This window comes from Panulirus ornatus, chromosome 19 (assembly GCF_036320965.1).
Source record: "Panulirus ornatus isolate Po-2019 chromosome 19, ASM3632096v1, whole genome shotgun sequence".
In the NCBI taxonomy this organism is placed as follows: Eukaryota; Metazoa; Arthropoda; class Malacostraca; order Decapoda; family Palinuridae; genus Panulirus; species Panulirus ornatus.
The window spans coordinates 6839365-6866412 of NC_092242.1; the positions used below are offsets into that span (position 1 = coordinate 6839365).

A 27048-nucleotide genomic window follows, 5' to 3' on the forward strand; every position below is an offset into this window, starting at 1 on the left:
TGTGTGTGTGTGTGTGTGTGTGGTGTGTGTGTGTGTGCGTGTGTCTGTGTAGTGTGTGTGTGTGTGGTGTGTGTGTGTAGAGTGTGTGTGTGTGTGGTGTGTGTGTGTAGAGTGTGTGTGTGTGTGGTGTGTGTGTGTGTGCGTGTGTCTGTGTAGTGTGTGTGTGTGTGCGTGTGTCTGTGTAGTGTGTGTGTGTGTGCGTGTGTCTGTGTAGTGTGTGTGTGTGTGCGTGTGTCTGTGTAGTGTGTGTGTGTGTGCGTGTGTCTGTGTAGTGTGTGTGTGTGTGCGTGTGTCTGTGTAGTGTGTGTGTGTGTGTGGTGTGTGTGTGTGTTGTGTGTGGATTATGGTCATATTTGATGTGAGTTTTCATATTCTATGTGCATCATATCCTTCTGGTTGTGCATTCATTATGCTATCTGGTTAATCCTCACTATGCATAAACTGTACAGTGTCATAAAAGTAAATATGTTAGATCATCGACATATACAAGAATACTATATATCATCCACTTTTGTTTCAAAATCCGGAAACACTCGTATTACAGAAGGACACATACTTGGGATTAGCAGTTCCTTATATTTGAACTCATATGCACTGATGCTGGTTAGTGGTGACTGTGGTGCTGCTTACGCACAGTAGCATATTTAGTGTATTGATGACATGTATTTGGCATGTGTGATCTGACGAGTTAAAATGAGGAAGTGGTATGGTAAAAGTAGTATGTCACATTACTGGGCACCACAAGTCAGTCACTAAGCAGCAGTTGAATGTTTGTAACCCTGTACATACTACATACACACATACACAATGTCGGGTTTCCTCCCTTTGCAGGAAAAATCAGCATTGGCGGGTCAACATGGTTTACTGAGCTGACAAATGGTTCAAGGTTATCAAGAAATATGTTTTTGTTGTTGTTGTTGTAAGAGAACGAGCAGAGGTTCAACTCTGTGAGCTTATGATTTGGTGATATGATGTGTTTGTGTGTCTCATTGCGCGCCCTCCTCTCCCGACGGGTTAGGATTACGAAGGGAGGAAGGTCGCTCCAATATGACGTGAGGAATCTCGTGTCGCAAAATTTCGATAATCGCCCCAGAATGTCGTGCGTCTCGCATACTGCCCACGGATTGGTTGTCTGAAAGTGTCTTGCGCAGACACCGAGTTATATCCGCAATATCAGGTAATATCTTTCTCGGGGTTACGTGCGTGGCGGCTGTGGACTGGTTTTCCTCATGAAAAACCGACTAAAAAACGTCGCCTCGCCGGGAACGAAAACACCACAGCAAGAGGAGACGAACTGAACAGCTAAATCTTCGCTAAATTTTCCACCTCAGGAACCAAGAATTTGGAAGACACTACCTCGTCGTCCCAACTAGTTACCTAGAGTAAGTGTCTCATTCTTACTAACATTATGACACAGCTAATGGTAAAATACTTGTCAGAATAGTTAGGTTAGGGATGATCGAACAGGACCAGACACAGGAGGGTGAAGACGTGAAGATATAATGACTGAATAACAAGAGTGGGAAAGCCTGTGCGTCTGATGTAAGACATCGATTCCTTCCCTCACAGAATATCGGCATCTCGAAGCTTCCCTGAATCATTTCAGGTAAATTAATAGTGCTTGAATAGAAGACTTTATGAGTAAGAGTAGCATATAGCTAGGCTATTGTCATGCACTGACATTACTTGCTCTACTTATTTGTCAGACACTACGAAGAGAGGATAAGCTATGGTTCCACATGGATTATCTTTAATTCTAAGGTGAGCTTCTCCTCCATGTGGAATTAATAGCTAAACAGAACATAATGTTTTATTGTTGTCGTCCCTTAAAGTTTCACTTTTATCAGAAAAACTATGTATCTGTAACTGGCACTTTAGAAGCATTTGGACTTTATAAGCGCTTTTTTATATTTCAAAAGTTTCAAAGAATAACGCCACATAAAACAGCTAGAAAATCTAGCATCTCTTTGTTTCTTAGTAACGCTAAAAGACAGTGTGAGATAATGGTATTACACGACTTTCATGCGTAACTTTTTCCAGTTGATATATTGCCTGAAATACATTAAATATTATCCTACAGTTGTGTTGTACTCTACTCTTCAGCAAGTTGCACGGATGTGTTTGGTAGTTACAGAAACTGCAACAAGAGAATTGCAACAGGTTTGATTAATCATTCCCCTTGTGTAAAATGGAATTACTATTAATATATACTGTATTTTGATAATTTACTATACATAAATGTAAATGGTTCATTATGGCAAAGTTGAAGATGGTTGTCTTTGGTATATGAGAAATAGTTTTGTTAGGGCATTGAAGATATATTCACACATGAAATGGTAACACAAGATGATTGAGTTTCATTATAACAGAAGTAGAGATGCCAGTGTGCTCACGGACTGGTCTACACCTGAAGGTTTCGAAAACCACCATCATCATCATCATCCAGGTAAAAACCACCATCATCATCATCAACCAGGTAAAAACCACCATCATCATCATCATCCAGGTAAAAAATACTAAAAAATTTAAAATGCCTCCGGCGTGTGCGCTTTTGAGAATGTCTGAGTGACTTTTTTCGATGTCTATAGCATGTGTCTCTGCGTGTTTGAGTGACTGGCTGTATGACTGCTTGACTTTTGTAATCTTTCAGACATGAAATCGCAAATTGGTGGTGTGTAGCTGAGGTGACAGTTGTATGCAGATTAACACATACTGTAGTATGCAGTTCAGTGTACTTTACATGGTATATATAAAGTGTTGCATAGGAATATGATAAAAGGGAAACTTAAAGTATCGTAAAAGGGTCATATATTCAAGCATTTTCCCTAATTGTAGTTAACAGCAGTAGTAACAGGAGCATGCTATCTTTAAGACACACGCACACACACACACACACACACACACACACACACACACACACATGCACTCTGCAACAAGCTTTATCCCTGAACAGAAACACAGTATTCTCCATTTTCTATTTTTCCAGGTATTTGCTGGTAACTGGAAGTCGGGTCAGGCGGCTTCAGAGGCGACAATGGTGACTGCAGCAGCAGCAGAAGCACCGAGGGATATGTGACCTGAATTTACTATTGATTTTGCAGTTCTGAACTACAACCTCCGTGTGTTGATCAGTCCACCAGTAGGGTGTGTTGAAGTGTTAAATGATCTCGGTCAAGCGCGGGAGAGATATATGATGTGGAAATTATGTAATATACTGAATAGGCGTGAGTCACGCAAGTGTAGATTTACGTGTTTACTTTACCAGAACGACTGACTGAGTTAACTTGCATCGTCTCTGCCGTTTTTCATGCCTGATATCATGCATATTTGTGCTGTGATTGCAGGATCGATGATGCCTGCACGTAGAGTGTACACTGTAGTTTCCGTACTGATGCTGTAGGTACGGTAGATAATTTTCTTTGTGCATGAAATTAAACTCGTAACAGGAACAGCTCCTGAGCCATCCCATCTTTAACTTCCCTCACCCAACCCAGCTACACATATGAGGCTATTCCCTTCAACTGCAATAAGCTTTACTATCTATTTTTTTATATATATATTTCCAGGTATTGGATTGGAGGGGACGTCCGGTCGTGTGACGAGAAGCAAAGACATCCGGGGACCCAACGCCAACTTCAGATGATTAAGCAAGTTCTTGAAGTTTGTAATGCTGTATGTTTAGACTCTATATGTTTCTCACTTCTTAAGAGATTGTTTTCAGTATCATAATTCTAGTCACTAATCTATAACTCGATGCAGTTTTTCAGATTGCTTGTGGTGTAGAATACTTTATCATGCAGTTGAGTGGATAGGAACTGTACATTGCATGTGAATATACCACTAACAAAGTGATGCGACATATTTTCGATTATAAAATATTAATATTAAATTCTCATTTTGTCTTCCCAAATTCTCTCGTAGGTTACAAGGTCAATTCCAAAAGAAATGACCCAAAGTAAGAGTATGTATTTGCTGTAAATCCATCATATACATGTGTAATGGGGCATATTTTTTACTTCATCTGGGCTCTGGGTGAATTAATCAATAAGCAACACACATCACACCTGTAATGAGTTGTCCAGCACAAGTGTTCACCAGGAGACTCTCTAAATGGAACAGAAGACATGGTGCAAGAAAATATGAGGAACAGATATTGTACATATATGTGTATTTTATACATAGGAAACGCCAGTGAGTTCTTTGTACATGTTTCAAAGGTTGTTTGATGGGGATGGGGCCCCATTAGTATAGAGTTCATGCCATATTGCACAAAAGGTTTATTGTCATACTGTTCTGATCATGACAATAATGAATGTTTTTATTGTACAGTATATCAAAAGGCAACTAAATACATAAAAAAAAAAAATGTTTAGCAAGATCTATCATTCACCCGATTAAAGGTTAGGATTTGTGATTTTATCACGAGTTGATAAGTACTCTAAATTTGGTTGATAATGTTGTTGACCTGTAATTTTAAGGTTAGAAAAGTATGCTTTACATAGTAAACCAACTTACATCGTTAATGGGATGGCCTTGATTAGGGCCTTAGCTATCCGTGCCGTCTCACCTTAAAAATAACTGCATATATTTCTGTAGCCAAAGTTATGGGAATTAGGTTATTGCAACGTATTTAACGTAAGAATAAAAAAAAACTAATTTTTGATGTGGAATGAATTACCATGTAAAACTGTGCACGAATATTGTTTGTCGTATAGCATTCAAGAAAGCTGTAGGCGTTGCTTTACTTAAGTCGGCAATAATTTATAAAATATCTGAGGGTTGTAAATACTTTACTTGTTGAACCAATACTTGGGGAAAAAAAATGTCGACCATTTTTTCCAACCTGCAACTTCGCTCCATCAAAGTCCACCCTTCCATTAAACTAACTACTTGCTGCTCTGTCGAGCTGAAAACATTTTGATTTCCCTCATGGAGGAGTGAGGAATTGGGAGGAGATACGGGAGGGACATGTTTTTTGTATATTTTTCCTTCAACTCCTGTAACCCAGACATCATCTTGTTCAGTTATATGTATTAACTGATTTCATTCTTCTTTCAAATTATAGATTCAAAACCGGACATTTATGTGTCATGAACGTGTACATGAAGATCGTTCAACGACCGTCGCCAATACCTCCTGCACAGAATTGACCATGCCATTTCTCACACTGGCAAATAAAGGTAAGTATACAAACTTAACGAAATACAGGCCTTCTTCCCTTCCCCTCCTTAACTATCCTTTCATGAACTCTCAGTCTTAAAAAGAAAATGTATGTTAAATTCCCCCTGCGTTCACTCGATTTGAAAATAGAAAAGTGGTTTAAAATTCGTTTCTCCTCGCCTTAATCCGACACCATTTCTGATCCTCATTCCTCTTCCCTGTCCCTCTAATTCCTCACTTCCAAACACCGATTCGAACCACCCATTCCCCAGCCCATTGTCCCGTAACCCCTACACCCCATACCCCTCGACCTAGACCCCCTTTCCCAACACCACAAAAGCAAATGCAACACCAAAATGCTATAAACGCGGCAAGATGGCACCACCGCCTGGGATTCATGTCACGACCATGCTGTTTTTAGCGCTTACCGCTATGTTATAAATACCCTCCCTCCATGTTCTTAGCGCTTAGGCTATCTTACAAATACCCTCCTTTCGTCTTTTATATTTTTCTTTTGTAGATTAAGGCCTATAAGACTTGCTGCTTAGCTGTTTTATCCTTTTCATATGTTCTTTAATTTCGTAAGAAAGAAACAGGACATAGTGGGAATACAATGTTCGGGATACTGAGCTAATAAGAGTAGTAAAAAGAAATAATCATTTTTTTCTTTGGTTGGGTACGAATCTGTCTCGTTGTCTCAAACATTGATATATATATATATATATATATATATATATATATATACGAATAAAGTGTATATGAACGCGCACCTTCATAGAATATACAATGCCTCCATCAGCCAGGATCGAACCTGGGACCCCTTGTTCAAGAGGCAGGCAATTAACCGCTCGGCTAAGGGACTGTATAAATTCCAAAACTATTCGAAATACTAACTACTCGAATACCCTTCGTCTCACAATGGTGAGCAACGGGGTCTATCGGTTGTTTCCGAACAGAACACATAGCCAGGTGAAAGCGTTTTACCGAACCTGACTGTACAACGCGGAGTTATATGAATACGAATAAAGTGTATATGAACGGGCACCTTCATAGAACATACAAAGCTCCATCAGCCAGGATCGAACCTGGGACCCCTTGTGCAAGAGGCAGGCATGTAACCGCTAGGCTACAGTCCCTTCGCCATCTCCCGCGTTAGTAAGGTAGCGTTAATAACAGGACTGAGCCTTTGAGGTAAATCCTCACTTGGCCCCCTTCTCTGTTCCTTCTTTTGGAAAATCAAAAACGAGAGGGAAGGATTTCCAGCCCCCCGCTCCCTCCCTTTAGTCGCCTTCTAATATTATGAATGTTAAACCACCGTATTCATTTTTCTTACTGAAAAAGAGGCTTTTTTTTTATACAAACTGAAAACTGCAGATTTCAGGTTGACTCCCACATTTTAAAAAAGTTTTCATCTCCCTAGATATTCTTAATGTGCGTTGTAACCATTGTTTAGGATGTATCATCAAAATTATAAACGTATGTGGTGACACATCAAAGTTATAGGCATGTAACACTGTATGTGCAAGAGTATGGCAGCAGTTAGAGATTTGCAGCAGGAGCAGAGCCGTCAATACAGCTAAGATTTCGCTAAATGTAGCGTTACTGTACTCTATTACTGTAATGTACCGTTATATCAAATTACTGCGGTTATTTAACACTTCCCTTTCCTGAATTGTCAGAAAGCTCATCATTACTCGGTTATGAAATATTATGTTTATGCATAACCCCGTTTCTGATCCTGCACTTTAAGATTCCGTTTTAAATATGGTAGTGTTTGCTTGCGCATTGCGCATGTTATTCCTTCAATACTGTTACTTGCAACAGGAACCATGTCTTATATGGTGTTATTTCTCATGACTTTATTATCCATTTTCATACATACCCAAACATAAAAAAGATCACTCTATTGCGAACATATATGCAATAAAACGGTGTGCCTCCTGACGATATGCTCAATCGACTACACGTTTCTTCAATTAATAATTTGTTTCATTCCGTGTTCAACTGCATGAACAATTTCTTGGTTCTTAGTCATGTAGTCTTTTTACCGTATATCCCAAAATTCAAGCATCCTTTTCGATGGCTGGTTGGTTGGTTGTTTGATGCCGTCATTGTGAAACTACATCCACCAACCAGGTATTAAAGATTGATGTAAAAGCATATACACTTTTTTTTTTTAACTCCCATTCTGCTCGCGTACCCACAAAATTGCTTTGAGGATGATCATGTAACAGTCAATGCAAAAACATGCTAGGCCAAGTAGGAATGCTTGCCAACCTATACTCAATGTTAGATTACGCATCTGTGGTGCCCACAGTACTTTTAGCATAGTGCTTTTAGAAGACAGAACCTAATCTACCAGAATTTAGTCATATATAAAACATAGAATTAGCATCAGTGATGATTCTTCCTTTTGAATGGACGAGACGCAAGCACTAGGTTTATTTACAAACCACTTGACATTCCTTCCATTCCATATTTCTTGTGAACTTACGCAATCTTATTGAAATATGTTTAACAAAAGGTTTCTTATGAGAGCAGGGCCCCCCCCCCATTAGAATTTCCTATTTATGCTTCTAGGCAAATCTGGCACTGCTTGGGATGACAAATCGCGACAGATGCAGTAGGATTCCAACAACCCTTTGCTCTCGGTTGCCACTAATGTAGATGTCTTGCTGAATAACAAATCAACAAGGGCTATATGCATTCTCCTTCAAAAAAATACGCATGCTGTTATGTGTAACGTTAGGCGATTGAGTTTTAAGGTCTACCATGTTTCATATTCTGTTGAGGGGAGGGTAGAGCAAGACCTATTCTGTTTAACCACTTATGGCTTGAGCAACGCATCTGGCTCCGCTTTCACCCTCTGGGACTTACAATGTCTCTGGCATGCGTGGAGTTGGCAGCCATCAAATATGTTGCCTACATGGTCTGCACAACGCTGCCCATTGTTGTCTCCAATACACAAATCAGCAGATGGTACTTGGAAAAAGAGGACTATGGTTGAGAGAGGGTAAAAGAGTGTGCTGAAATGGTTTAGGAAGATGGAGAAGAGTGAGGAGTGGGTTTCAAATAGGATATATGTTTTAGAAGTGGAAAGAACGATAAAAGGGGAGAGACCAAATTGCACATGGGAGGATGGACTGAAAAATGTTTTGATTGCACGGGGCCTAAACATGCAGGAGAGTAAAAGATGTGTGTGACATAGAGTGAACTGGAACGATGTGGCATACAGGAAGGAACGTGCTGTGTCATTGGACTAAATCAAGGCGTATGAAGCAACAGGGGGAACCATATATAAGTCTGTAGGGCCTGGTTGTAAGATGAGGGCTCTGGTTTCAGAGCATTACACATGGCAGGTCGAGAATGGATGTGAGCAAATGAAAGCTTTCTTTGCGATATATATATATATATATATATATATATATATATATATATATATATATATATATATATATATATATATATGGAATGTACTCCTTATGTCAGTTGAACAAGTTAAGAACAATTACTATTTTTCCTTAAAAGGTGTAACAAAATTTGTAGACGCTATCGAGGTTATAAATAATCCACGCAGAGTATTTAAGTATATATGGATGACAGCTACAATAACAACTGGACACCATTAAAACAGCAAAGTGCCAACAGTCAAGGACTCCATCGAGCAAGCCTTAGTTTAGCGGAGTTAGCGGTGTCAGCCGGCTTCTGTTGGCAACGCTAACCAAAACAAAGTACACGTCAGTGTTGCCTTGCTGCCCAGCGAATGGGTACGGGCTTTAATTAACAGACAGCTGATGCATTCGCTTACCAAGTTTTACCAGTGACATGACGACCGTGAGCATTGTCAGACAGACTTTTATGAAAATGTGCCGGCAGTGTTTCTCTCAGGACATTGTTCATAGAGACTTGAAGAGTTGCGAGTGAGAGCAATGGCTATGAAATTTAACGGACGATGACCTTCTGGAATTGAAATGGGGAATAGACTTGCAAGGTGTTTAAGCCTTAGATGTAGTGTGATCTGCAAGTTTATGATCTTCTTTGTCGTCCTTTTTGCCCAGTATAGGTGAGTTCCAAAAAAAATATCTTGTGAACCGCTTATGTTAAGTAATCTGTTTTCAAACCCTAGCCTTATGCACGAAGAAGAGTATAATCCAGATTTCACATTTAAGGATGGATGTTTGTAATGAAAGTGTAATTTCGGAACTTGTCATTGGTAAATTACCATCTTATACACTTATCGAAACTACCTTTGGAAATTGTCATATTGGTATGTTTAGAGAATACAATAACATTTGCAGAGCGTAATTTGGAGCATTGTATTTCCTTTAGAGCTATTACATAAGGTGAAAGTATTGAGGATTATGTATGTTAAGGAAATAGTAAACATAAAAGTAGGTTAAACTAGTTAAACTATGAAAAGCTACCGGTAAGAACCTTGTCTAGATGTTGGAATGTGTAATAAATATATATTGACAACATAGATTTGGTCTGTTGCTGTGGCTCAAATTGATTCTTGGTCTGTTTTGGTTTGTGCAACTTGAGTATTGAATATTAAGATCAATCTTGACTGCTGGGTTATGATTTCTTAAGTTTTCTTTATAAGTACGTGTATTATGTACTTATGATTATGCATTGTGCCGTCAGTAAACAGAGTGACCACATCAACTCCTCCAGAGGCTGTCATTTCATACATCCTCCAGCTGCAGTGTTGCTGCGTATTTGCATGGTTGCTAGGGGAAGCTTTCATATGTTTTGTTAATTTCATTATCTACTTTTGAAATAGTTAACCCCCATTTTCCATTATACATAACCTCTGCTCATCTATTTGACATTAAAAGAGAGTATATACAGTAATACTTCAGATCACATAATGAAATTTATTGTGTTCTCTAAGCACTACAGGGTTAAAGTCACATTTAGCTCAGCATCAAAAGTATCTTTGGGAAATGGTCATTACAAGAATATCAGCGGAATATGACTTGGAGCATTTTGTTTTATTGAATGATATGAAATTTGGCGATAAAGGTTCTGTATATTGGGAACTGAGATTAATTAATGTACAAATAGGTCATATGTTTGCAAGATATCAAGAGAACTTATGAAAACCTCACCTAGTAGCTGAAGTGAAGTAGAAATATTCTGTGCCAACATTATATTAGTGTCTGGGAAATGCTTTGCTCTTCATAGTACCATCTTTGTGTTGCCATCCGGCATGATATTGGCACAGTATTTTCTAGAGCCTCGCTGATATGTTTCAACTAGAAAATTAACTACTAGGGAGGTCAGGTGAGATTTCTTAGGTTCTTTTGTAATTTACAAGCGTTTGATTGAATTTTACCTGATTTGTCCTCACATTTTCCTGGAAATATGAGTTTGAGTATAACAGTTTATACAAAAACAGAGTTTAACTAACTTTATATTACTTAATCTGAATTATCTACTCTATGAAATCTTAGACGTGATTTTCAGACAACAATGGATAATAAGTGGAGAGGATATGGCAGTGCTGTGCCATTGCTCATGCTGCCACTTACCAAAGTGTTTTTGATGCATGAAACAATTTATATTCATTGATCAGTATCATTTTACTAAATATATGAAACAACAACAATAAGATTAGAATTTATGTAAATTGTTAATGATTAAGCAGAAAATAGATTAATACACACCTGAAGATTTCTTTAAACCTTATACTGTAGAAGCCTATAACAGTTATACTTCAGTTTGTACATCAGAACTCTGGCCGAGCAAAACAGAATCAAGAGAAATGGCTCTTCATACTTGCCATGTACTTTTCTTCCCCATCACCAATTCTATCCATTTCTCAGTAATGGCAGCAAATTTTTTTCAGTAGGAAAAAATTAGTGAATCTTTAATGGTGCAAGGAAGGTAAATGATAACCATAACCAAACTTAAATCAAACATATGTGGATTAGAGAATTTAGCTGCGAATTAACCAAATAGATAATGGTCTTGAGGCATTGAGTAACCTAATGTACTGACACATAATGTACTCTTACTGATACTCTATTATTTCCATGATTTTTTTATTTCCTGTATGCCTTGCTCTACTTTGTATGATTAGAGGTTGAAATATTTTTTGTAGAATCTGAATAGGAGTTTATCTTTCATGGAAGGTAATTACTTAATTCAAGATTGCCGTAGGACCCCTTTTTAAGAAAGGATCATGGTGTTAGACAGGAGCTCTGGCAGCTCTGAGGCTACACTGGTACCAGTTACAGGGAAATGATGGACTTTGTTGAAGTGAGAGGTTCTCTGACGAGACAGTACTTCCATCGATGCAACCTTGCCAAAGGTGACCCTTCATCTGTAATGATGAGTGTTAGCTAGTTATTAGAGAACCATTAAAGGACATTTATCCAAGAAACCTTTGTGGAACAAAACAGAGGTATGAGTAAGAGTAGTTTAAATGGAAGCAGGATGTATTATTGGAATCAAAACTGTTTTGATTGGGTATGTGTAAAACACATTGACTTTCAAAAATTGATGAGATTTAGTTGTTATAAAAGAGGTTAGGTAACTGTGGTGAGTAGCCTCAAAATGTTTGATAATAACAACAAAGCCAATATCACCATTGTACTAGTAATGCTCAGAAGGTGGTCATTTGCCAACCCATCATCGAATTTTATTTCTGTTGTTTGTGAAATCATTAGCACTGGTGTTGGCACGTCTGTTATTGTAAGATTCCATAATTTTCTTAGGTTTGCCCCACTAATTTGCAATTATTAACAAAAATTTTGAAGTTTAGGTTTCTCTGTGATAATTGGTTTTTAATTTCTTGGTAACATTCAATATGAATAGTTTTTTTCTAACTATAGTTTGATTCTTTTGTTTCATCTCATGTTAGCTGCTCCTGATTTGATTAATTAGCTGTGTTTGCATTAATGTGATTTCATAAATGATTTAATACATTAAATATTAGATATAACTTTCTTTTAATTATCATTTGCAGTATATGCCATAGTGAGGAAGAACCCATTCCGCTTCAGACCCTGGAAAAGGATAAGAATAGCATGACAACAAAATCATCACTACAGTCATCTCAGGAGGAGGATATCTCATTTGCTGAGGACAGTGTGGAGAGAGCTAAAAGCATCCTTGGTATAAGAGACCGTCAGGAGGAGGAAACACCCTTAGAACCAATTTATAAAGTGCAAGATACAAAAAAACTTCTAAGTTCAATAAAAAATGAATTTTTAATAAGACATGCAGTACCGAAAGTATCACTTCCCACAGAATCTCATCATGTCATAGGTTCCTCTACAGATGAAGAACCTTCTGAAAATGTTTTGGAAACTACCTCAGACCAGTTGTGTGGAACTCCAGATGGGTTAAACCAAATTGGCTCAAAGGACATTGAACCACGAAAATTGAATTTAGAAAATAAGATGTTTATTGAAGAAAGAAATATTTACGGTGAAGAGGAAGGCCCTGCGTTAGAGAAAAAAGAGTCAAGTGGAAAGGAAAAGTTTATAGATTTAATGAATGAAGACATTTCCCATGAAGAACACATGATAAAAGAAGAGAAAATCCACTATGAGTATGGAAAGGTCAGTAGATTTGTTTTACAGTACTTCAAGTATGCTGTTAATGAAATCAACTTTTTATGGAATTAGATATAGATAGCTGTTTCTATTAACTGTCAATATACATATGAAGTAAGTTAGAAAAAAAGTGTATTTGTTTTATTACTCTTCATTCTGAATTTAGATGACAGAAACTGGTTGTACAATTTGTAACATTTTGAAACATTTGACAAAAAAAAGATACCTTTGCAGACATATATGTAATCCACATCCTCCCATTACCCTGAATGACCACTTTCATTTGGCAAAACACTAACTGCACTACAATTACTGTAATTAGAATCTAGTTATTTGTTTTTGTTTTTATACTGTTCACCATTTCCCGCGTTAGCAAGGTAGCGTTAAGAACAGAGGACAGCCTTTGAGGGAATACCCTCACTTGGCCCCCTTCTCTGTTCCTTCTTTTGCAAAGTTAAAAACGAGAGGGGAGGATTTCCAGTCCTCTTCTCCCTCCCCTTTTAGTCACCTTCTATGACATGCAGGGAATACATGGAAAGTATTCTTTCTCCCCTATCCCCGGGGATGAGAATCTAAATTGTGCTGTTATTTTTCTAAAAATGATCCTTATCCTGGTACATGATGGCATATATGATATTGACCAGGAAAACAATACTTCTTTGATAGTAATGATGTCACGTTCTTGTGACAGGCCATGTTCTATGCCAACCCTTTACACACTTGGATTTCTTTGATTTGTCTTTATGAAGGTGATGGTAATCATTAGTTCTGCATCACCGTATATCATTTTCATGTTACCTCTGCTGAACCCCGTCAATCATGTACAAAATCTGACATAAGTTGAAGATTGTTGTAGGTTCTTTATGGGTTGTTGCAAGCCTGAGCTTTCTTAATTATCATTTAAGTATTTCCTGTACTTACAAGAATACTCAGTTATATAGAAAATCTTCCTAGCACATCATTTATACAGATCAGAATTAATGGTGGCCTTGATACTGAATCCATCTGTATGTCACTGGTTACTCCAAACTACTTTGAGAAGATATTTCTGACACTTTTTTGTATTCTTCTCAGGAAATTTTCCGTCCAGTGGAGTATTCCTTTTATGCTTGCATGTAGATCCAGTCTTTCTTTGCCTTCATATGAGATAGTAATAAATCTCTTTTTAGAAACAAATACAAAAAAGTAAACATCCTAGAACAGAATGTTTAACATAATGAAATGCAGCAGCCACTACTGTTAAACAAGAAAATTAGGACTTGGTAGAAAAGATTCTTGCAAATGATGAAAAATTCAAATATACAAGAAATGTGTTTGTGGTAATCTTTGGGAATTTAAGGATAAAAGAATTAGCCAGCAAAATCATTAAGAAATTTGAAAAATCAATAGATAAATCAAAGAAATTCATAAATATACTTGAGGCAAGAAATGTTTGTCACTGTAGAACATTAATGGATGAAAATGAGGACCACATTTACAAAGCTATGAAGACAATACTGAATGAAGACTAATTTTGTAGCGGGGGGGGGGAAGTGATGCTTGTTCCTGTGGGGCTGGGTAGCGATAGGAATGGATGAAGGCAAGCAAGTGTGAATATGAATATGTACATGTGTATATAAGTATGTGTTTGTATATGTATATGTATGTTTATATGTGTGTATGGGCATTTATGTATATGTGTATATGAGTGGATGGTCCATTCTTCATCTGTTTCCTGTTGCTACCTCGCTGATGCAGGAAACAGTGATTAAATATGATAAAATACATATAAGATTTTTCATACATATTTGCCACTTCCCGCTTTAGTGAGGTAGCATTAAGAACAGAGGACTGAGCCTAAGAGGGAAAATCCTCGCTTGGCCCCCTTCTCTATTCCTTCGTTTGGAAAAGTAAAAACCGGAGAGGAGGATTTCCAGCCCCCCCACTCTCTCCCCTTTTAGTCGCATTTTACGACGAGTAGGGAATACGCGGGAAGTATTCTTTCTCCCCTAACCCAAGGAGTTTCACCATTTCCAAGTTTGGTTGTTAGTGTTTCAATTAGATCATCCATTTTGGTTGTGAGAGTTTTAGCTAGGCGATATTTCACTTAGATGATTACCAAGTATTTCAAGTTAATTTTTCATGTACCTGATTGAAATTAATAAAGAATCCTTGGCTTTTTTTTTTTTAGGATAATCATTTAGTCCTGTAGGTGTTCTTTTAGATGCTTTTTCTGTCAAAGTACATATCCATCTACTATTCCATTTTTTTTTTCTAGATCTGCGCTTCTTAATCATGGAGGCCTGGAAGATGCATTTGCTTAACACACACACACACACACACACACACACACACACACACAGAGCAGCCTTAGACAGGTATCCATTTATTGACCAACCCTGATGGAAGGATTAACATCTGGGTTGGGTTTAGACTGACTGCCATACTGGGATTTAAATACATATGAGTCAAACTCGGGGATAGTCCATGTTAACTCTTGGTCAGTAATGCTAACCACTACATCATGGTGGCCTATGTATCTAACATATTAATTACATTGTTTTTAAGAAAACAAACAGTATTCAGTTTCACTTTTATACATTTCTTGTGAAGAACTCGCAGTAGTGAATGTTTAATTGCTTGAAGTAAGAAACACTTGAATGTATTTCATTATCTCACTTGTATCAAGAATTTCACATTCACAACATAAAAGACTCGAAGATTTTATAGTTAACTGTTTGCTTATTTCTATAGATGGAATCTTTTACATGTTTATGTACATCCATTTCACCTAGTTAATCTTTAAGATATAAACTTTAAAACTTGGGTCAGCACTTGTTTCTGAATAGAGTTTGCTGAGGCAAACCTCCTTTTATTTATCTGTTAGGTCCCACTGTATCTTAGATGACAACTTACATGAGTGTAAAGTGTTCACCAGATCTTTTTTTTCCTTTTGTAATATTTAAAGGAGACTGAGGAGCAGAAAACAATGATGTCCAAGAAGTCATTGCAGCAGAAGATATTAGAACTACATAAAAAAGCTCGTGATCATTCAGGTACAGATATTGTACATGAAAATGATGCACCTGCAGTCTCAGAAAAATCGTTACTGTCTGGTGATGGTGACAGCTATGTAAAAGATAATGAAGTAGAACAGAAGAGTACATCTGTGATGAAAAGTAGTGAGATGGAGAAAGACATTGGTGAAAGTGTTGACAAACCTGAGAAGGTAGAGACAGAAAAGCACGATAATCAAGACAAGACAGTGGAAGACAGTGAAGGGTAAGTAAACATATGTGTTTTTGGTTTGTAAAATATGTGACATGATATATACATATGTGCATGTGGTGGCAGAGAGAAATTGGAAAATTATCATTCATCAGGCAAGTTGTGAGATGAGCAATACACATTTTTGGCAAATCTCATCATAGATACTCAGATAGGTACTTTTTTCTCTTCACTTCAGATTAGCTTACAAATTTCCCTTTAGAAAAGAATCAGATTGAATGGTTAACCTTGATTTTGTTGCAATAGATCCTCACTTACTAATTTAGTGGAATTTTTTAGTGAAATATACATTTCAGTTACATGAAGAGCATCTGCCATCTTCTAATTTTAAGACTTGCAAAAATGCCATTGATAAAGTCTCACAGAGAAGATTGCTACATAAGATCAAGTTACATTCATAAATTCATAAGACTCAGTCTTTGATGCATGAACTTATTTATGTAATGGATATAAATGGTGTAGAATTGGTACAAAAAGAGTTTGTTGGATAATATTTGGGATTAGTTATTGCACTGTTTTGTAAAATTTAGGAAAATTGTCAACCTGGTCTGAGAAGTAGCAAATCAAGTTTAATCAAGATAGATGTATTTTCAAGAAAAAGGATATCAGTGGACTTACGGAAAATTGTTTTCAGAGGTTCGACAGGAGAAGGGTCTTGTGGTTTATGATAATAACAACGGGGATTCTTCTAATTGAAGTATAGCTTTTTCTCAAGAGATAGATAGTGTTTACATTCACTGTAGGAAACTTTCATTACGAAATATGAAATAAATGCACTGAACCTCCATAACTCACTTTTAAGATCATATTTTGAGTGTACGCTACATTTTTGTCTTCCAATTATCAAAGCACTTAAGTTAGGCCTCAGAGAGTCAGGAATGGAGCAGCAAGATACACTATTTTAAGTACAAATAGGTTTGCTAATCTGAAATAGTGAACTAAACTAAAGCTTAGAGAAATGATTGTGAAATAAAGGAGTGCTTCTTTACAAATAATCATTCATCCCAGGAATAAGGTGAGTGCTAATGAAATAAATGCTAAATAATAGTAATTCAGTTGCGACCATTATTACTGATTTTTCATTTAGTGATTTATATGTAAATGAAGCAGAGTGTTCAATTTTGAACATTATGATTGGTCTGTATGTCTTCCATTATAGTATGTACTGTCATTTTCTGTCCTTTTTATCTTTCTTATCCACTTAGACACCTTTTTTTAAAAAAAAAAAAAAAAGCTACTGAAGATACAGAAAATGCAACAGGATGATAAATTTTAGTACACTCAGTTTGACTTGTTAAACCTCGGCTTTTAGCAAGGGTAGTTTTGAAATTTAGAAATGTGTTCTTCAGAAAAGTTTTATAAAAGTTGAAATGAGTTTTTGATAGAGTCTATGATGAATCTTTGTAGTTCTATGGCACAGTTGAAGTTTTGATAAAGTAACTTATGAGGGATTTTTTGTATTTTCAGAATGAGTGGATACTTTTCCATACACAGTAATGTATTACTGAATGGTGGATATATTACATATTGTGCCTTAGCCTTTCCAGAACCTTGGTTTAGTGTCATTCTAAATGAACCATAAGTTTTTAGAAAAATTGACCTTTAAAGATTTAATGTTTCTTGGAAACCCTGTAGAATAAGACTGACATTTAATGCATTGTGATGTGAGCTACACCTTGGAACAACTACCTTTTAATTAGGTAGTTTTCCCATTTTTGATGTATAATTGGGAAAGAAAAAAATTCTATATTGATCTTGTTCCCTTCATTTGCTTTACTCTTTGGTAACACTGTTACCCATGTCAAGTGTATTTTCCTATTGGTTAGACTTCAAAGGTATGAAGGAGACAGGGCTAAAGTATGCATGAAACTACACTCCCTCTTCTAAATGCTGTACTTGATATGTGTTTATCTTATTGATAATAAGCATCACAGGTGGTTATTTACCATTTAGAAAAAGTAACTACTGGATGGGGTTTCTTTCAGTGGTTCTGTACTGTAGCCTGTAAATCCTGTGGTATGCTGTATTATTGAGAAATTTCCTTTTTCTTTCTTGGAAAGAAAAATATGAATATTTTTTTCTCAATTGTTTGAAAGAGGATAGTGGTTAATTGCTTCCCTTATTAACACATTCAGCATTTACATACATACATATATACATGCATATAAACAAATGGTTTTTACCAGACTCTGATTACATGAGGTTACAATGCGAGTGAAAAGTTACCTTTGGCAGGGCTCTATCACTGGGAGTCCAGTTTCATTAAAGAACTTCTATCTTGATTATTCCTTATTTCTCCTCCAGTAGAAGTGCAGACTTTGGCTGCAGGAGCTTCTGGAAAGAAGTCATAGGTAACACCAGGACTTTTTCATAGGAAGTGGTCCTGGTGTAATTTTGAGTAAATGGATGTGAGTAAACGTACATAAATTCAATAAATCATTTAATTATAGGCTCCTGATTGGAGAAGGGTGTAGGTTACATCCAAGGCTTGTATGATTGTAGAGTGCAGGGTTCATACAGGTCTGTAGAACCTTCAGGTATCATTTTTGCTTTGTTAGATATCTAGGTTTGAAAATTAAAAAAATTACATTGATTTGCTATGGACAAGATTTGTACCATTTATTCTTGAAAAAATAGGCCAGATAGCATATATGAATTATATAAAAAAATTCTGAGGCATCATTTGAGATAATTGTATTTTAAAATTTACACAGTCATCGTAGAATTATAGCCCTTAGAAGTGATAATGCTTAAATTCTGTAGTGAAGTTAACTCATCTGCAAATTTAGACATGATTTGCCTCTGTAGCCTTGAATATCTTTTAAAAAGTTTTGAACATCAACATTTCAATGGGAATATGACCCCTGTGAGAATAGGGTCCTTTGGTGTCTCGGGTATGATATATGATCATTAGGAATATCCTGCGTTGTTGATTCATGCATTATGTGATGTTATATAGAATTATGCTCTCGCTGCCAGTTTTACCGGGCTCTGGATTATCCAGTTACCTGGATTTTTGTCTTCCGCCTCTTTGTCTTGTCTTAGATTTGCATGGTCCTCCTCTCATTATCTGTAAACCTTATAGGTTGTATAAGATTCATTGTGTGTGTTTGTGCCTTCTTATGTATATTGCTTCCTGTGCAGATTATCAAAACCAAAGCTTAGATGACATGATAAGGTTTTAATGTTATTGCAAAACAGTTTTGTGTTACCAAGATGAGAACAATGAATCTTAAAGTACAGCTATTTCAGTTTAGCCCCACTTTAGGAGGTTTATATAGTGCTACAGTCTCACCACATCCAGTTAAACAAGTATTTGTGGTAGGGTGATATTTAAGCCTTTTGAACTCTCCAACTAATAATTTCTACACCTGTTGACGTAAGCCCCACAGACTGTGGTTAGAGCCAGGCAGTGTCCGTGAGAGACAGTTGCATAAGGTGCCACGACAGCAGTGTGGGTCTTGGCGGGGCTGCAGAACCACACGTATATGTGTGTAAATTAACTATCTGTGAGGGCGATTATTTGTAACAAGTAATGATAACACTGCTCTTTATTGGTCAGTATGATTTCTTATTCGCTGCTGTTTAATGTATCTTTTTGTAAGGTATGATTTAGAATGAGCGAAAGTATCAGCAACTACTTCGACATTCAATTTCAGATTTGATGAAATACGCAAGAAATTATCAAGACTCACTTATGAGAGAAAACAATCTTTTAGATTTTCTTAGGCCAGTTTCTCATTGTATTGAATTATCACTTGAGAATTTTTACTTGAAAGCTTGCATGAACACGCTTACACCATATTAAAAATTTCCTCGCCGACGATGTTAAAACAAGGGAAAGACATTGTGAGCTCGGATATTTTGACAACTTTTAGGCCACAGCAGCATAACAGAAATTTGGAGACTTCAGACAGCAATCAAAGTTTTGAAACAGGAACAGTTAACTGAAAATCTTGATGGGAAAGAACGTACTGGGTATCGAGGGGGCGGGAGATAAAGGAAGGAGATAATTATGGAACTTGAAACGACCACCAAAATGCCCTTCAGAGGCCATGAAACTATATACCCATATCCTTCTACGATTTGGGTGGCTAAATACTGTTGGAGAAGAATGCAGGATCCATTTGACATGCAGGTATCCTGCAGACCAAGAGTGAATGAGAGTGAGGGGATATGCGAGCGCGTCGTGTGTTTGATGTGTTTATGGGGTGGCAACTTCTAATGAGTCCGATAAGGATACATAGCGCTACCTCGCTAACGCGGGAGACAGCGACAAAGTATAATATATATATATATATATATATATATATATATATATATATATAGTTATTAGACAACCTCCGGCATCAGGTTAACAACGCGTATGAGCAGTCACTTCGGCGAGGTTGCAGCATGTCCAGTGGATGTAAAACAGTACATTCTCGTCAAGAGACCTCTCTTCAGAGGAGTCCATCCTTTCCCGGCTTGTAATTGTAGTGCAGCCTTAAAGCTGCAGGAGCCCCATAAAAGGGATGGTGGGGTTTTATAATTTAAAAAAAGAGATCGTCCTCAGTCGCTCGATACTGGGCAAAGACGAAGGCTGACCTGTAGTGGGTGTTACCGGATTTCACTTGCATGTGTTTACACAGCGGGTGAGAGACCACCTTCGGAAAGGCAGTATCATCGTCTGAGGATGGAAAGGAGTACAATTTCACCGAGGACCTTCACGCTGAAAGTCCATTTTAACCCTGCTCCTATAAGAAGCACAGCATCGAAGCTGCAGAATTCCCTTTTATTTCTGGGGGTATCTTTAGTATAATATATATATATATATATATATATATATATATATATATATATATATATATATATAGAGAGAGAGAGAGAGAGAGAGAGAGAGAGAGAGAGAGAGAGTGTGTCGCTGGCTGTTGATATTTGGTACTGTGTGGCACGGCAAGTCTGCGATACTGTTGCTGCGACGTCATTCACATGATTAAGACGAATGGCACGTGAGGGCGAGGTGGACACGTGTGGGGTCTGTGCACCTGGTAGAGCTGGGTGCGAGGGAAGGGGGATTGTGGTGGGGCTAGGTGTTGTGAGCCGTGACAGGGGGGAACCATACGTACGGTCGACAGTATGCCGCACTGGCGCCATGGACTTGTTCGCCAGTCCGGTTTCCGCTGGCGTGGCCTTGCCCGAAGTGAACGCAACCTCCTTGAGTGCGACGGACGCTTTGGCTCGACCCTAGGGAATGAAGGCCTATTCTTTCACGAAAAGTCAGCTATAAGGCTATGATACCTTGTGATTCGTATCGTCGTGTTCTAAGAGATTATTTTAACTATGTAAATTGTATATGTAGCCGTGCCAGTTTTTTGTAGTAAATGATTAATCGTTGACTGGAATAGTTGTAATCTCTAAGTACCATGTCGAGTGAGGCACCTCTTGTTGTAGGGAGCTTGAAAGGAACTGTAGGTTTTCAGTGCCTATGAATAGCACAGGAGTGTGGCCCAGGTTTGTTGGCTTTCTAATTCGACCGGGAGCACTCTCCCTGATGAGGCTGTAAATGCACTGGCACCACCATATCGACTCTCTCTCTCTCTCTCTCTCTCTCTCTCTCTCTCTCTCTCTCTCTCTCTCTCTCTCTCTCTCTCTCGCCGAATCCTCTGTTACTGAACGAGTGTAACGAGGTAGATTCAGAAACAGCATTCACACTTTTCGAAGTAATTAACCACTTTGCATTTCCTTGTTCTGTCGAAGACATTTTTCTTGGGTCCTAAGTTTGGAAGTCAGTGTTAGCGGGTCAGTCTTGGTCGTGGTGACTGGTGGTGGGTGTTATCGAGTGGTGGGATGATGAATTTCCCGTAGTCAGTCGTAGTAACCGTTATGGTGAACAATAGGAGGTCGTGGTGAATTGTGGTAGGTCGAGTTGAATGGTGGTGATTTGTGGTGACTGGTGGAGACAACCAGTCTCGAAGACTGGTAGTAGGCTGTTTGTAAGCGTCGTGTTGGCTGATGAGTTCGTGGTGATTGGCGGAGGGTTTTGGTGCTTGTTAGATGGTCGTAGCGACTGTTTTGGTTATTGGTATTGTCTTAGTGACTGTCATGATGACAATTCTGCGTATTGACTGGCTTGGTGACTGGTAGAGTGGTGTTAGGTAGTGGTGAATGTGTCATTATGTGTAGGGCAGTGTGGCATGGGAGAGGTGCCGGGGTGAAGCTGCTGCTGCTGCTGCCTTGCCGCCAGGATCAATATATAAAAGGTTAGCGGAAAGCGCCGGCCAGCAGATCCGCTGCCTGGCTGGCTGGCTGGCTAGCTGCCTGACTGACTGCCTTGCTGAGTGACAGACTGGAAGTCTAGCTGAGTAACAGGGTAGCTGGCTGGCTGAGTGATAGAATGGCTGGCAGATTGGCAGATCGGCTGCCTGAGTGAGTGACTGGCTGGCTGGCTGAGTGGCAAGCCTGGTTGGTGAGTGATAGACTGGCTGACTGGCTTAATGACTGCCTGACTGAATAGTTGGCTATCGTGCTGAGAGACTGACTCTCAGGCTCGTTAGGCTGAGAGACTGTCTAGCTTTCTGGCTGGCTGACTGACTGGATTGGTGGGCTGACGGGGTCGTTGGTTGAGTGGCTGACGGAATAGTTCGTTGCCTGGCTTGCTGGATGGTTGTTTGGCTGGTTTACCTACTGTCGTTTGGTCATGGAATGATTGGTTGACTGTAGCATTCGTTTCTGGCATGTTGGCTGTTTTCTGGCTGAGATAGATTGGTAGGCTGGCTACTTGACTAGCATGTTAGCTAATTATATGACTAATTAGTTGACTAGAAAATTAGCTCGTTAGTTGTTGAGGTGGTTGATTGCCAAAATTGCTAGCTGATTGTTAGCGGATTGATTATTTAGTTGTTTGGTTGTATGACTGGTTCTCTGGTTAAGTGACTGGCCGATTGGCTCCCTTTGAGTGATTAGAATTTTGGATGGATTCTTAGACATGTGTTTCTTTTCCCAACAGGCTGATTGGATGTCTAGTTTCTATGTTTGTTAGTTGACTGGTTATCTGGTTGTGTATGTTGCTGGTTGACTGACAAGCTTTTTGTTTGGCTGATGGGATCTTTGTTTGCTTGAGTAGTTGGTTCTTAGAATAACCAGCTGCGGCGTTGTTTGTATCGTGCATTGTTGAGCGTTTGACTGGTGACTGTTTCACTGGGTGGCGGGTTGACTGGCTTCGCAAGTAACTGGTTGGCTTCAATAGTTTTTTGTGTGGTTCACAGTTCCGTTAAATTATTGACCATAAACGTCTTAGTGACCAGTTTTCAAATAGGTAACATCTGCAGTGTACATTGTTAGAGAAATCGCTTGATTGTTGGCACGGTGGTGGAGAAGAGGTGTCTGGTGGTACAGAAGGACTGGGGTTGAGATGGTTCACTTGGAATGGGATACCAAAAGGGTGGGGCTAGGACGGTACGAGGTGGGGTGAAGCTAGAACCGTTCAAGATGGGGTCGGGCAAGGTAGTTTCTGCGACTAGGCTGTATTTCCTTATTTCGTGTGATAGGCAAAATTGGATATTCTGCTGGTGGGTCATTTCTCCCAATCGTTGGTTTAGAGATGATATTCCAGGATTGAGCCTTGTTATGCCCCCGCTCACCACGTTCAAGCAGGCTCCCCCCATTTAATACCAAGCTTGTTTCCTAACCATAAGCCAGTCCACTATCCGCGCGCAGATTCATTTTTTGTTTTGTTTTTATGGCGTGAGCTTTAATTTTGTTGCATTATTTAATGTATTTTATCTTGGTGTTTAGAAGTCCCACTTTATATATATATATATATATATATATATATATATATATATATATATATATATATATATATATATATATGCTGTGAATGTGCACGTTCACAGAACACATAATGCCCTCAAACAGCAAGGGTTCGAAACCTCGTACCATTTGGGTAGCTGGGTACGCATAGTCATGTGGTCAGTGTACCCACCTACCACGCAGATGATAAAGGTTCGAATCCTTTCTGTTGGAGAGGAGTGGCATCCAATTCCTCATTGCGAATCTCTGAGATTTTTTTTTTTTCGGTAGTTTATACAGGTGACCTTAGGCTATATGCCAAGGTGAGGAGCGAACTCGGCCGCGTTGAAGTTTACGGCATCATCAGCGTCAGTTGCAGTACGAGAAGAGGAAAGTGCAGGCTTAATGCTTGTCTGATTATGTTGTGATGGATGGTGTTCGTTCCAGCCTTACCATTGGCCGTGGAAGAAATAGTTTCATGGTGATGGATGGTGGGCAGAATGTGAACAAGGATGCTTATGATAACAGACGAGTGACGTATGATATGAAGGAGACAGGTGTTTACCATCCACCTGTGGCCCAGTTGCTTGCCGGCAACGTATCGTTCCTCGGATGATAACGAAATGTTTTTTTTTTATTAGCTGACGTCTGTTATCTCCGATTACGTTATTGTTTTTATGCATAGAATACGAAAGTGTGAACCAACACATGAAGCGTAAGTCAGTCATGTTACCGAAATATCTTTCAAACGTTTCATATCATCTTTGTGATGTGAACGAACGTATTTCAGAGCACAATTTTTTTTCATATTCTTTGTGCAGTATGATTTTTGTACACCCTTGCCTTACAGTGTGTCATGTAAAGCTGGCAAAGTCTTCGTGTTCCGTACAGTTTGTGTGGTTCGGTGGTGATTCTGGAAGCTTGATGAATGACTGTGCTCACTGTGTTTACTTGTGTAGGTGAAAAGGACGTTAGCCTACTGACGACTTCACTTGCCAATATGTTTATGACCGTGAGGACTTCTCCAGCAGGATGAGGCAGCCTTTAAGCACCACAGTACGACCTGTGGGTTTGATTAACCTTTGACTTGAGGGTCAGGTTTGAGTGCTAGGCTGTCGTTATTTTAAATGTTTTAGGCTCGAGGGATTGTGGCAAGTGTATATCTAACACAGATCATTTAAGCGACTGACTTAAGACCAAAATTCTGCCCCATTTCCAATTTTAAACCCTAGAGTGCCAATGAGAAATTAGAATATAGAATAAATTACGTTAATATCTTTGAACATCCCAAAGCGTATTCTCTAGTCACAATAGTACTGTATCTAAGTAATAGTCTTTATTTTTAGAAATGAAGCTTAAACACATATTATACCTACTTGTTTATTCAGTTCCTTAGAAAACGACTCCAGTATTTTCCCAGTTTAAAAGGAAAGAACACCGCGTGAGCATGGTCTTAGCTGAGACCACTCTCTCTCTCTCTCTCTCTCTCTCTCTCTCTCTCTCTCTCTCTCTCTGTCTCTGTCTCTCTCTCTCTCTCTCTCTCTCTCTCTCTCTCTCTCTCTCTCTCTCTCTCTTGGCGAGATGTAATGTGGCGGTTTATAGTCTCACGCAGCAACGAGGTCCTCGCCAAGGTAGCTGCTGTAAGCAAGCACATCGCCGCCAACCGACCATTGACGTCATTGGTGACAGCATTGACACCCAGATCATGAAGTGTCGCACTGTAATTATTTCCATAATGAGCCGGGTGTGAGGTTTCTCTTTAATTAGGAAGGATAACTATCCCTTCGGAATGGATTATGGGCGTGTTGTTTTGCAGTCGCGCTGGTCTCGGGGTAAAGAGGATCGTGTTGTTGATGATGATGAGGGCTCTTGTGCCGGCCAGAGCCTGGGATGATGGATGGGTCTTGAGAGAAAATTACAAGTCTGAATGTAGGGAGAACTCTGGGTAATGCAGGCCGGGGGATCGCACTGCGCCACTGCCTCCGCCGACGCCTACTTATCCACACGTTTTGGTCGTCGTCTTATTCCCCCTCTTCCTCTCCGTTTCTCTCTTTTTTTTTCGGCTTCATCATCATCATCAATCGTCTTTCTCTTTTCTTCTGTTCTTTCTGTACCATTTGTTCGGCACCAGTGTATTCCGCTTGTCACGTACGAAGTCTCGCACTTCGACTAGTCGTGCTCTCCTCCTGCTTCTCTCGCCGCCGCTGCGGGTGGTATGCATGTGGCGGAGGTGCCGGCAGTGGTGGATGGTGGTGCCGGCAGTGCTGTTGGCAGTGTCGGGAGTCGCGTTGATGCCGGCATTCTTGCTGGTTCCAGGGGTGGTATTAGGGGACGGGAAACCGTGCAACCGCCCCGGGGCACATCCAAGGGGTGTTTGAAAAGATATTTATCTTTAAATTAATCTCTTGTTATTCGTATTATCATGATTAAGATGTTTTTCATCTTGTAGATCCATGAATGTCAAAGTGAACTTGAGACTTCATTGTTGGGCATCCATATATAACACACTTACCTAGGGCCACAACAACCCTCTGGCCACCTCTGGTGACACTGTGTAATGATGCTGGTGCCCTTAGTGGCGGTGTCGATGCCGCCAGTTGTACTCGTGGCGATTGGCGGCGGCGACGGCTGTTGCGCGCCGGTCTATGACGTCACTCGGGGGCTAGGCCAGTCGCTATCACCACCACCACCTCATGTACACGTGCTTTCCCCATTGATTTTGCTTGAGCTTATGCCACGCTCTTGATTGCAGATGAAACGATAATCCACGCATGCTGATTTGAAGTCGGTGTCTTGATGGCCTAGTTTTCTTCATGAAACTTTCGAATGGAAAGAATTTTTGTGTGGCCTTTAGAAAAGTTTAATCCAGGTCGAATGTCTAGAGCGAAACGAGTTTTATTAAGAATAAGAAAGAAAAAATAGCAGTGATCGATATTGATTACAGTTAAGGCATATATTGCAAAAGGAATGTGGAAGGATGTGATGCGAAGAATTGTTCAAAGAAGCTCAAGATAAGGAAGGTCCTTTTAAGATGTTCCTCCTATGTAGGGTACGGTGTAGATTATTTTATATGTAAAGATATGATAGTATGGTTGAAAGTAGGAGGGGACAAGGTAAACCGTCAAAGAGATGGACAGGTTAAGCAAGTGAATGTCTTGATTACACATAGGTATTTAGATTTGACTTTATACAAATGACTTTATACAGAAGAATCGTAGTCATACACCGGAGGTTAGAAACTGAAATAGATTTATTAGCTTATGATGCAGTTGTCATATTTTAA

At 39.0% G+C, this 27048-nt stretch overlaps 1 protein-coding gene across 1 annotated transcript in view; it reads left to right on the forward strand.

Annotated features, from left to right (window-relative positions):
• Positions 1 to 8887: 8887 nt before the first annotated feature.
• The window catches only part of LOC139755356 (SUN domain-containing ossification factor), a 127599-nt gene continuing 109438 nt past the window's right edge, over positions 8888 to 27048 (forward strand). Inside the window, exons 1-3 of the mRNA XM_071673527.1 lie at positions 8888 to 9223; positions 12134 to 12731; positions 15673 to 15986. The gene's annotated coding sequence lies outside the window, so the exon portion shown is untranslated. The remainder of the gene's footprint in view (positions 9224 to 12133; positions 12732 to 15672; positions 15987 to 27048) is intronic.